The sequence below is a fragment of the Symphalangus syndactylus genome, chromosome 4 (genome assembly GCF_028878055.3).
Source record: "Symphalangus syndactylus isolate Jambi chromosome 4, NHGRI_mSymSyn1-v2.1_pri, whole genome shotgun sequence".
Taxonomy (NCBI): Eukaryota; Metazoa; Chordata; class Mammalia; order Primates; family Hylobatidae; genus Symphalangus; species Symphalangus syndactylus.
The window spans coordinates 939,606-951,702 of record NC_072426.2 but is presented as its reverse complement, the minus strand read 5'-3'; positions in this window follow the sequence as shown (position 1 = coordinate 951,702).

Genomic DNA, 12,097 nt, shown 5'->3' with positions numbered 1-12,097 from the left:
TACTTTTGATTGAGCAGTTTTGAAACACTCTGTCTGTAGAAAATGCAACTGGACATTCGTAGCGCTAAGTGGGTAATAGTGGAAAAAATAATATGTTCAAATATAAACCACACAGAAACACTGTATGAAACTTCTTTCTGTTCTGTGCATTCAACTAAGAGAGTTGAACCTTACTTTTGATTGAGCCGTTCTGAAACTCTCTTTCCGTAGAAACTGCAATTGGACATTCTGAGTGCTAAGAGGCCTATATTGGGAAAAATAATATCTTCAAATAAAAACTACACGGAAGCATTGTGTGAAACTTATTGCTGATATGTGCATTCAGCTAACAGAGTTAAACCATACTTTTGATTGCGCAGTTCCGAACACTCTTTCTGTAGAAAATGCAAGTGGACATTCGGAGCGCTAAGAGGGTAATAGTGGAAAAAGGAATATATTCAAATATAAACTACACAGTAGCATTCTGTGAAACTTCTTTCTGTTCTGTGCATTCAACTAACAGAGTTGAACCTTACTTTTGATTGAGCCGTTCTGAAACACTCTTTCTGTAGAAACTGCAATTGGACACTCTAAGCGCTAAGAGCCCTACATGGGGAAAAAGAATATCTTCAAATAAAAACTACACAGATACATTCTCTGAAACTTATTTCTGATCTGTAAATTCAGTTAACAGAGCTAAACCATATTTTTGATTGAGCAGTTATGAAACACTCTTTTTGTAGAAAATGCAAGTGGACATTGGGAGCGCTAAGATTGTAATAGAGGAAAAAGGAATATCTCCAATTAAAAACTACACAGAAGCATTCTCTGAAACCCCTTTCTGCTCTCCGCATTCAACTAACAGAGTTGAGCCTTACTTTCGAAGTAGCAGTTCGGAAACACACTTTGTGTAGAAACTGCCAGTGGATATTCGGAGCGCTAAGTGGGTAATAGTCCAAAAAGGAGTATCTTCAACTAAATACTACACAGAAGCATTCTGTGAAACTTCTTTCTGTTCTGTGTATTCAACTAAGAGGGTTGAACCTGACATTTGATTGAGGCGTTCTGAAACACTCTTTCTGTAGAAACTGCAATTGGACATTCTGAGCGCTGAGAGGCCTATATTGGGAATAATAATATCTTCAAATAAAAACTACACAGAAGCATTGTTTGAAACTTATTTCTGATATGTGCATTCAGCTAACAGAGTTAAACCATACTTTTGATTGCTCAGATCAGAACACTCTTTCTGTAGAAAATGTAAGTGGACATTCGGAGCGCTAAGAGGGTAATAGTGGAAAAAGGAATATATTCAAATATAAACTACACAGAAGCATTCTGTGAAACTTCTTTCTGTTCTGTGCATTCAACTACCAGGGTTGAACCTTAATTTTGATTGAGCCGTTCTGAAACACTCTTTCTGTAGAAACTGCAATTGGACATTCTGAGCGCTAAGAGGCCTATATTGGGAATAATAATATCTTCAAATAAAAACTACACAGAAGCATTGTTTGAAACTTATTTCTGATATGTGCATTCAGCTAACAGAGTTAAACCATCCTTTTGATTGCGCAGTTCAGAACACTCTTTCTGTAAAAAATGCAAGTGGACATTCGGAGCGCTAAGAGGGTAATAGTGGAAAAAGGAATATATTCAAATATAAACTACACAGAAGCATTCTGTGAAATTTCTTTCTGTTCTGTGCATTTAACTACCAGGTTTGAACCTTACTTTTGATTGAGCCGTTCTGAAACACTCTTTCTGTAGAAACTGCAATTGGACATTCTGAGCGCTAAGAGGCCTATATTGGGAAAAAGAATATCTACAAATAAAAACTACACAGAAGCATTCTGTGAAACTTCTTTCTGTTCGGTTCATTCAACTAAAAGATTTGAACCTTAGTTTTGATTGAGCCGTTCTGAAACACTCTTTCGGTAGAAAATGCAAGTAGAGATTCAGAGCGCTATGAGGGTAATAGTGGAAAAAGGAATGTCTTCAAATATAAACTACACAGAATCATTCTGTGAAATTTCTTTCTGATCTGTGCATTCAGGTAAGAGAGTTAAACCATACTTTTGATTGAGCAGATCTGAACACTCTTTCTGTAGAAAATGCAACTGGACATTTGGAGCGCTAAGAGGGTAGTAGTGGAAAAAGGAATATATTCAAATATAAACTACACAGAAGCATTCTGTGAAACTTCTTTCTGATCTGAGCATTCAGCTAACAGAGTTAAACCATACTTTTGATTGAGCAGTTTTGAAACACTCTGTCTCTAGAAAATGCAACTGGACATTCGTAGCGCTAAGTGGGTAATAGTGGAAAAAATAATATGTTCAAATATAAACCACACAGAATCATTGTATGAAACTTCTTTCTGTTCTGTGCATTCAACTAACAGAGTTGAACCTTACTTTTGATTGAGCCGTTCAGAAACTCTCTTTCCGTAGAAACTGCAATTGGACATTCTGTGTGCTAAGAGGCCTATATTGGGAAAAATAATATCTTCAAATAAAAACTACACGGAATCATTGTGTGAAACTTATTTCTGATATGTGCATTCAGCTAACAGAGTTAAACCATACTTTTGATTGCGCAGTTCCGAACACTATTTCTGTAGAAAATGCAAGTGGACATTCGGAGCGCTAAGAGGGTAATAGTGGAAAAAGGAATATATTCAAATATAAACTACACAGTAGCATTCTGTGAAACTTCTTTCTGTTCTGTGCATTCAACTAACAGAGTTGAACCTTACTTTTGATTGAGCCGTTCTGAAACACTCTTTCTGTAGAAACTGCAATTGGACATTCTAAGCGCTAAGAGGCCTACATTGGGAAAAAGAATATCTTCAAATAAAAACTACACAGATACATTCTCTGAAACTTATTTCTGATCTGTAAATTCAGTTAACAGAGCTAAACCATATTTTTGATTGAGCAGTTATGAAACACTCTTTTTGTAGAAAATGCAAGTGGACATTGGGAGCGCTAAGATTGTAATAGAGGAAAAAGGAATATCTCCAATTAAAAACTACACAGAAGCATTCTCTGAAACCCCTTTCTGTTCTCCGCATTCAACTAACAGAGTTGAGCCTTACTTTCGAAGTAGCAGTTCTGAAACACACTTTGTGTAGAAACTGCCAGTGGATATTCGGAGCGCTAAGTGGGTAATAGTCCAAAAAGGAGTATCTTCAACTAAATACTACACAGAAGCATTCTGTGAAACTTCTTTCTCTTCTGTGTATTCAACTAAGAGGGTTGAACCTGACACTTAATTGAGGCGTTCTGAAACACTCTTTCTGTAGAAACTGCAATTGGACATTCTGAGCGCTGAGAGGCCTATATTGGGAATAATAATATCTTCAAATAAAAACTACACAGAAGCATTGTTTGAAACTTATTTCTGATATGTGCATTCAGCTAACAGAGTTAAACCATACTTTTGATTGCTCAGATCAGAACACTCTTTCTGTAGAAAATGTAAGTGGACATTCGGAGCGCTAAGAGGGTAATAGTGGAAAAAGGAATATATTCAAATATAAACTACACAGAAGCATTCTGTGAAACTTCTTTCTGTTCTGTGCATTCAACTACCAGGGTTGAACCTTAATTTTGATTGAGCCGTTCTGAAACACTCTTTCTGTAGAAACTGCAATTGGACATTCTGAGCGCTAAGAGGCCTATATTGGGAATAATAATATCTTCAAATAAAAACTACACAGAAGCATTGTGTGAAACTTATTTGTGATATGTGCATTCAGCTAACAGAGTTAAACCATACTTTTGATTGCGCAGTTCAGAACACTCTTTCTGTAAAAAATGCAAGTGGACATTCGGAGCGCTAAGAGGGTAATAGTGGAAAAAGGAATATATTCAAATATAAACTACACAGAAGCATTCTGTGAAATTTCTTTCTGTTCTGTGCATTCAACTACCAGGTTTGAACCTTAATTTTGATTGAGCCGTTCTGAAACACTCTTTCTGTAGAAACTGCAATTGGACATTCTGAGCGCTAAGAGGCCTATATTGGGAAAAAGAATATCTACAAATAAAAACTACACAGAAGCATTCTGTGAAACATCTTTCTGTTCTGTTCATTCAACTAAAAGAGTTGAACCTTAGTTTTGATTGAGCCGTTCTGAAACACACTTTCTGTAGAAAATGCAAGTGGAGATTCGGAGCGCTAAGAGGGTAATAGTGGAAAAAGGAATGTCTTCAAATATAAAGTACACAGAATAATTCTGTGAAACTTCTTTCTGATCTGTGCTTTCAGGTAACAGAGTTAAACCATACTTTTGATTGAGCAGATCTGAACACCCTTTCTGTAGAAAATGCAACTGGACATTTGGAGCGCTAAGAGGGTAGTAGTGGAAAAAGGAATATATTCAAATATAAACTACACAGAAGCATTCTGTGAAACTTTTTCTGATCTGAGCATTCAGCTAACAAAGTTAAACCATACTTTTGATTGAGCAGTTTTGAAACACTCTGTCTGTAGAAAATGCAACTGGACATTCGTAGCGCTAAGTGGGTAATAGTGGAAAAAATAATATGTTCAAATATAAACTACACAGAAGCATTGTATGAAACTTCTTTCTGTTCTGTGCATTCAACTAACAGTGTTGAACCTTACTTTTGATTGAGCCGTTCTGAAACACTCTTTCTGTAGAAACTGCAATTGGACATTCTAAGCGCTAAGAGGCCTACATTGGGAAAAAGAATATCTTCAAATAAAAACTACACAGATACATTCTCTGAAACTTATTTCTGATCTGTAAATTCAGTTAACAGAGCTAAACCATATTTTTGATTGAGGAGTTATGAAACACTCTTTTTGTAGAAAATGCAAGTGGACATTCGGAGCGCTAAGATTGTAAGAGAGGAAAAAGGAATATCTCCAATTAAAAGCTACACAGAAGCATTCTCTGAAACCCCTTTCTGTTCTCCGCATTCAACTAACAGAGTTGAGCCTTACTTTCGAAGGAGCAGTTCTGAAACACACTTTGTGTAGAAACTGCCAGTGGATATTCGGAGCGCTAAGTGAGTAATAGTCCAAAAAGGAGTATCTTCAACTAAATACTACACAGAAGCATTCTGTGAAACTTCTTTCTGTTCTGTGCATTCAACTAAGAGAGTTGAACCTGACATTTCATTGAGGCGTTCTGAAACACTCTTTCTGTAGAAACTGCAATTGGACATTCTGAGCGCTGAGAGGCCTATATTGGGAATAATAATATCTTCAAATAAAAACTACACAGAAGCATTGTTTGAAACTTATTTCTGATATGTGCATTCAGCTAACAGAGTTAAACCATACTTTTGATTGCTCAGTTCAGAACACTCTTTCTGTAGAAAATGTAAGTGGACATTCGGAGCGCTAAGAGGGTAATAGTGGAAAAAGGAATATATTCAAATATAAACTACACAGAAGCATTCTGTGAAACTTCTTTCTGTTCTGTGCATTCAACTACCAGGGTTGAACCTTTCTTTTGATTGAGCCGTTCTGAAACACTCTTTCTGTAGAAACTGCAATTGGACATTCTGAGCGCTAAGAGGCCTATATTGGGAAAAAGAATATCTACAAATAAAAACTACACAGAAGCATTCTGTGAACCTTCTTTCTGTTCTGTTCATTCAACTAAAAGAGTTGAACCTTAGTTTTGATTGATCCGTTCTGAAACACTCTTTCTGTAGAAAATGCAAGTGGAGATTCGGAGCGCTAAGAGGGTAATAGTGGAAAAAGGAATGTCTTCAAATATAAACTACACAGAATCATTCTGTGAAACTTCTTTCTGATCTGTGCATTCAGCTAACAGAGTTAAACTATACTTTTGATTGAGCAGATCTGAACACTCTTTCTGTAGAAAATGCAACTGGACATTTGGGGCTCTAAGAGGGTAGTAGTGGAAAAAGGAATATATTCCAATATAAACTACACAGAAGCATTCTGTGAAACTTCTTTCTGATCTGAGCATTCAGCTAACAGAGTTAAACCAGACTTTTGATTGAGCAGTTTTGAAACACTCTGTCTATAGAAAATGCAACTGGACATTCGTAGCGCTAAGTGGGTAATAGTGGAAAAAAGAATATGTTCAAATATAAACTACACAGAAACATTGCATGAAACTTCTTTCTGTTCTGTGCATTCAACTAACACAGCTGAACCTTATTTTAGATTGAGCCGTTCTGAAACACTCTTTCCGTAGAAACTGCAATTGGACATTCTGAGCGCTAAGAGGCCTATATTGGGAAAAATAATATCTTCAAATAAAAACTACACAGAAGCATTGTGTGAAACTTATTTCTGATATGTGCATTCAGCTAACAGAGTTAAACCATACTTTTGATTGCGCAGTTCCGAACACTCTTTCTGTAGAAAATGCAAGTGGACATTCGGAGCGCTAAGAGGGTAATAGTGGAAAAAGGAATATATTCAAATATAAACTACACAGTAGCATTCTGTGAAACTTCTTTCTGTTCTGTGCATTCAACTAACAGATTTGAACCTTACTTTTGATTGAGCCGTTCTGAAACACTCTTTCTGTAGAAACTGCAATTGGACATTCTAAGCGCTAAGAGGCCTACATTGGGATAAAGAATATCTTCAAATAAAAACTACACAGATACATTCTCTGAAACTTATTTCTGATCTGTAAATTCAGTTAACAGAGCTAAACCATATTTTTGATTGAGCAGTTATGAAACACTCTTTTTGTAGAAAATGCAAGTGGACATTGGGAGCGCTAAGATTGTAATAGAGGAAAAAGGAATATCTCCAATTAAAAACTACACAGAAGCATTCTCTGAAACCCCTTTCTGTTCTCCGCATTCAACTAACAGAGTTGAGCCTTACTTTCGAAGGAGCAGTTCTGAAACAAACTTTGTGTAGAAACTGCCTCTGGATATTCTGAGCGCTAAGTGGGTAATAGTCCAAAAAGTAGTATCTTCAACTAAATACTACACAGAAGCATTCTGTGAAACTACTTTCTGTTCTGTGCATTCAACTTAGAGAGTTGAACCTGACATTTGATTGAGGCGTTCTGAAACACCCTTTCTGTAGAAACTGCAATTGGACATTCTGAGCGCTGAGAGGCCTATATTGGGAATAAGAATATCTTCAAATAAAAACTACACAGAAGCATTCTTTGAAACTTATTTCTGATATGTGCATTCAGCTAACAGAGTTAAACCATACTTTTGATTGCTCAGTTCAGAACATTCTTTCTGTAGAAAATGTAAGTGGACATTCGGAGCGCTAAGAGGGTAATAGTGGAAAAAGGAATATATTCAAATATAAACTACACAGTAGCATTCTGTGAAAATTCTTTCTGTTCTGTGGATTCAACTAACAGATTTGAACCTTACTTTTGATTGAGCCGTTCTGAAACACTCTTTCTGTAGAAACTGCAATTGGACATGCTAAGCGCTAAGAGGCCTACATTGGGATAAAGAATATCTTCAAATAAAAACTACACAGATACATTCTCTGAAACTTATTTCTGATCTGTGCATTCAGCTAACAGAGTTAAACCATACTTTTGATTGAGCAGATCTGAACACTCTTTCTGTAGAAAATGCAACTGGACATTTGGAGCGCTAAGATTTTAATAGAGGAAAAAGGAATATCTCCAATTAAAAACTACACAGAAGCATTCTCTGAAACCCCTTTCTGTTCTCCGCATTCAACTAACAGAGTTGAGCCTTACTTTCGAAGGAGCAGTTCTGAAACAAACTTTGTGTAGAAACTGCCAGTGGATATTCTGCGCGCTAAGTGGGTAATAGTCCAAAAAGGAGTATCTTCAACTAAATACTACACAGAAGCATTCTGTGAAACTACTTTCTGTTCTGCGCATTCAACTAACAGATTTGAACCTGACATTTGCTTGAGGCGTTCTGAAACACCCTTTCTGTAGAAACTGCAATTGGACATTCTGAGCGCTGACAGGCCTATATTGGGCATAATAATATCTTCAAATAAAAATTACACAGAAGCATTGTTTGAAAATTATTTCTGATGTGTGCATTCACCTAACAGAGTTAAACCATACTTTTGATTGCTCAGTTCAGAACACTCTTTCTGTAGAAAATGTAAGTGGACATTCGGAGCGCTAAGAGGGTAATAGTGGAAAAAGGAATATATTCAAATATAAACTACACAGAAGCATTCTGTGAAACTTCTTTCTGTTCTGTGCATTCAACTACCAGGGTTGAACCTTAATTTTGATTGAGCCGTTCTGAAACACTCTTTCTGTAGAAACTGCAATTGGACATTCTGAGCACTAAGAGGCCTATATTGGGAAAAAGAATATCTACAAATAAAAACTACACAGAAGCATTCTGTGAAACTTCTTTCTGTTCTGTTCATTCAACTAAAAGAGTTGAACCTTAGTTTTGATTGAGCCGTTCTGAAACACTCTTTCTGTAGAAAATGCAAGTGGAGATTCGGAGCGCTAAAAGGGTAATAGTGGAAAAAGGAATGTCTTCAAATATAAACTACACAGAATCATTCTGTGAAACTTCTTTCTGATCTGTGCATTCAGGTTACAGAGTTAAACCATTTATTTGATTGAGCAGATCTGAACAATCTTTCTGTAGAAAATGCAAATGGACATTTGGAGCGCTAAGAGTGTAGTAGTGGAAAAAGGAATATATTCAAATATAAACTACACAGAAGCATTCTGTGAAACATTTTCTGATCTGAGAATTCAGCTAACAGAGTTAAACCATACTTTTGATTGAGCAGTTTTGAAACACTCTGTCTGTAGAAAATGCAACTGGACATTCGTAGCGCTAAGTGGGTAATAGTGGAAAAATGAATATGTTCAAATATAAACTACACAGAAGCATTGTATGAAACTTCTTTCTGTTCTGTGCATTCAACTAACAGAGTTGAACCTTACTTTTGATTGAGCCGTTCTGAAACACTCTTTCCGTAGAAACTGCAATTGGACATTCTGAGCGCTAAGAGGCCTATATTGGGAAAAATAATATCTTCAAATAAAAACTACACAGAAGCATTGTGTGAAACTTATTTCTGATATGTGCATTCAACTAACAGAGTTAAACCATACTTTTGATTGCGCAGTTCCGAACACTCTTTCTGTAGATAATGCAAGTGGACATTCGGAGCGCTAAGAGGGTAATAGTGGAAAAAGGAATATATTCAAATATAAACTACACAGAAGCATTCTGTGAAACTTCTTTCTGTTCTGTGCATTCAACTACCAGGGTTGAACCTTACTTTTGATTGAGCCGTTCTGAAACACTCTTTCTGTAGAAACTGCAATTGGACATTCTGAGCGCTAAGAGGCCTATATTGGGAAAAATAATATCTACAAATAAAAACTACACAGAAGCATTCTGTTAACCTAATTTCTGTTCTGTTCATTCAACTAAAAGAGTTGAATCTTAGTTTTGATTGATCCGTTCTGAAACACTCTTTCTGTAGAAAATGCAAGTGGAGATTCAGAGCGCTAAGAGGGTAATAGTGGAAAAAGGAATGTCTTCAAATATAAACTACACAGAATCATTCTGTGAAACTTCTTTCTGATCTGTGCATTCAGCTAACAGAGTTAAACTATACTTTTTATTGAGCAGATCTGAACACTCTTTCTGTAGAAAATGCAACTGGACATTTGGAGCGCTAAGAGGGTAGTAGTGGAAAAAGGAATATATTCATATATAAACTACACAGAAGCATTCTGTGAAACTTATTTCTGATCTGAGCATTCAGCTAACAGAGTTAAACCATACTTTTGATTGAGCAGTTTTGAAACACTCTGTCTGTAGAAAATGCAACTGGACATTCATAGCGCTAAGTGGGTAATAGTGGAAAAAAGAACATGTTCAAATATAAATTACACAGAAGCATTGTATGAAACTTCTTTCTGTTCTGTGCATTCAACTAACAGAGTTGAACCTTACTTTTGATTGAGCCTTTCGGAAACACTCTTTCTGTAGAAACTGCAATTGGACATTCTGAGCGCTAAGAGGCCTATATTGGGAAAAATAATATCTTCAAATAAAAACTACACAGAAGCATTGTGTGAAACTTATTTCTGATATGTTCATTAAGCTAACAGAGTTAAACCATACTTTTGATTGCGCAGTTCTGAACACTCTTTCTGTAGAAAATGCAAGTGGACATTCGGAGCGCTAAGAGGGTAATAGTGGAAAAAGGAATATATTCAAATATAAACTACACAGTAGCATTCTGTGAAACTTCTTTCTGTTCTGTGCATTCAACTAACAGAGTTGAACCTTACTTTTGATGGAGCCGTTCTGAAACACTCTTTCTGTAGAAACTGCAATTGGACATGCTAAGCGATAAGAGGCCTACATTGGGATAAAGAATATCTTCAAATAAAAACTACACAGATACATTCTCTGAAACTTATTTCTGATCTGTGCATTCAGCTAACAGAGTTAAACCATACTTTTGATTGAGCAGATCTGAACACTCTTTCTGTAGAAAATGCAACTGGACATTTGGAGCGCTAAGAGCGTAGTAGTGGAAAAAGGAATATAATCAAATATAAACTACACAGAAGCATTCTGTGAAACTTCTTTCTGATCTGAGCATTCAGCTAACAGAGTTAAACCATACTTTTGATTGAGCAGTTTTGAAACACTCTGTCTGTAGAAAATGCAACTGGACATTCGTAGCGCTAAGTGGGTAATAGTGGAAAAAAGAATATGTTCAAATATAAACTACACAGAAGCATTGTATGAAACTTCTTTCTGTTCTGTGCATTCAACTAACAGAGTTGAACCTTACTTTTGATTGAGCCGTTCTGAAACACTCTTTCTGTAGAAACTGCAATTGGACATTCTGAGCGCTAAGAGGCCTATATTGGGAAAAAGAATGTCTACAAATAAAAACTACACAGAAGAATTGTGTGAAACTTCTTTCTGTTCTGTTTGTTCAACTAAAAGAGTTGAACCTTAGTTTTGATTGAGCCGTTCTGAAACACTCTTTCTGTAGAAAATGCAAGTGGAGATTTGGAGCGCTAAGAGGGTAATAGTGGAAAAAGGAATGTCTCCAAATATAAACTACACAGAATCATTCTGTGAAACTTCTTTCTGATCTGTGCATTCAGCTAACAGAGTTAAACCATACTTTTGATTGAGCAGATCTGAACACTCTTTCTTTAGAAAATGCAACTGGACATTTGGAGCGCTAAGAGAGTAGTAGTGGAAAAAGGAATATATTCAAATATAAACTACACAGAAGCATTCTGTGAAACTTCTTTCTGATCTGAGCATTCAGCTAACAGAGTTAAACCATACTTTTGATTGAGCAGTTTTGAAACACTCTGTCTGTAGAAAATGCAACTGGACATTCGTAGCGCTAAGTGGGTAATAGTGGAAAAAAGAATATGTTCAAATATAAACTACACAGAAGCATTGTATGAAACTTCTTTCTGTTCTGTGCATTCAACTAACAGAGTTGAACCTTACTTTTGATTGAGCCTTTCTGAAACACTCTTTCTGTAGAAAATGCAATTGGACATTCAGAGCGCTAAGAGGCCTCTATTGGGAAAAATAATATCTTCAAATAAAAACTACACAGAAGCATTGTGTGAAACTTATTTCTGATATGTTCATTAAGCTAACAGAGTTAAACCATACTTTTGATTGCGCAGTTCTGAACACTCTTTCTGTAGAAAATGCAAGTGGACATTCGGAGCGCTAAGAGGGTAATAGTGGAAAAAGGAATATATTCAAATATAAACTACACAGTAGCATTCTGTGAAAATACTTTCTGTTCTGTGCATTCAACTAACAGAGTTGAACCTTACTTTTGATTGAGCCGTTCTGAAACACTCTTTCTGTAGAAACTGCAATTGGACATGCTAAGCGCTAAGAGGCCTACATTGGGAAAAATAATATCTTCAAATAAAAACTACACAGATGCATTCTGTGAAACTTATTTCTGATCTGTAAATTCAGTTAACAGAGATAAAACATATTTTTGATTGAGCAGTTATGAAACACTCTTTTTGTAGAAAATGCAAGTGGAGATTCGGAGCGCTAAGAGGGTAATAGTGGAAAAAGGAATGTCTTCAAATATAAACTACACAGAATCATTTGGTGAAACTTCTTTCTGATCTGTGCAT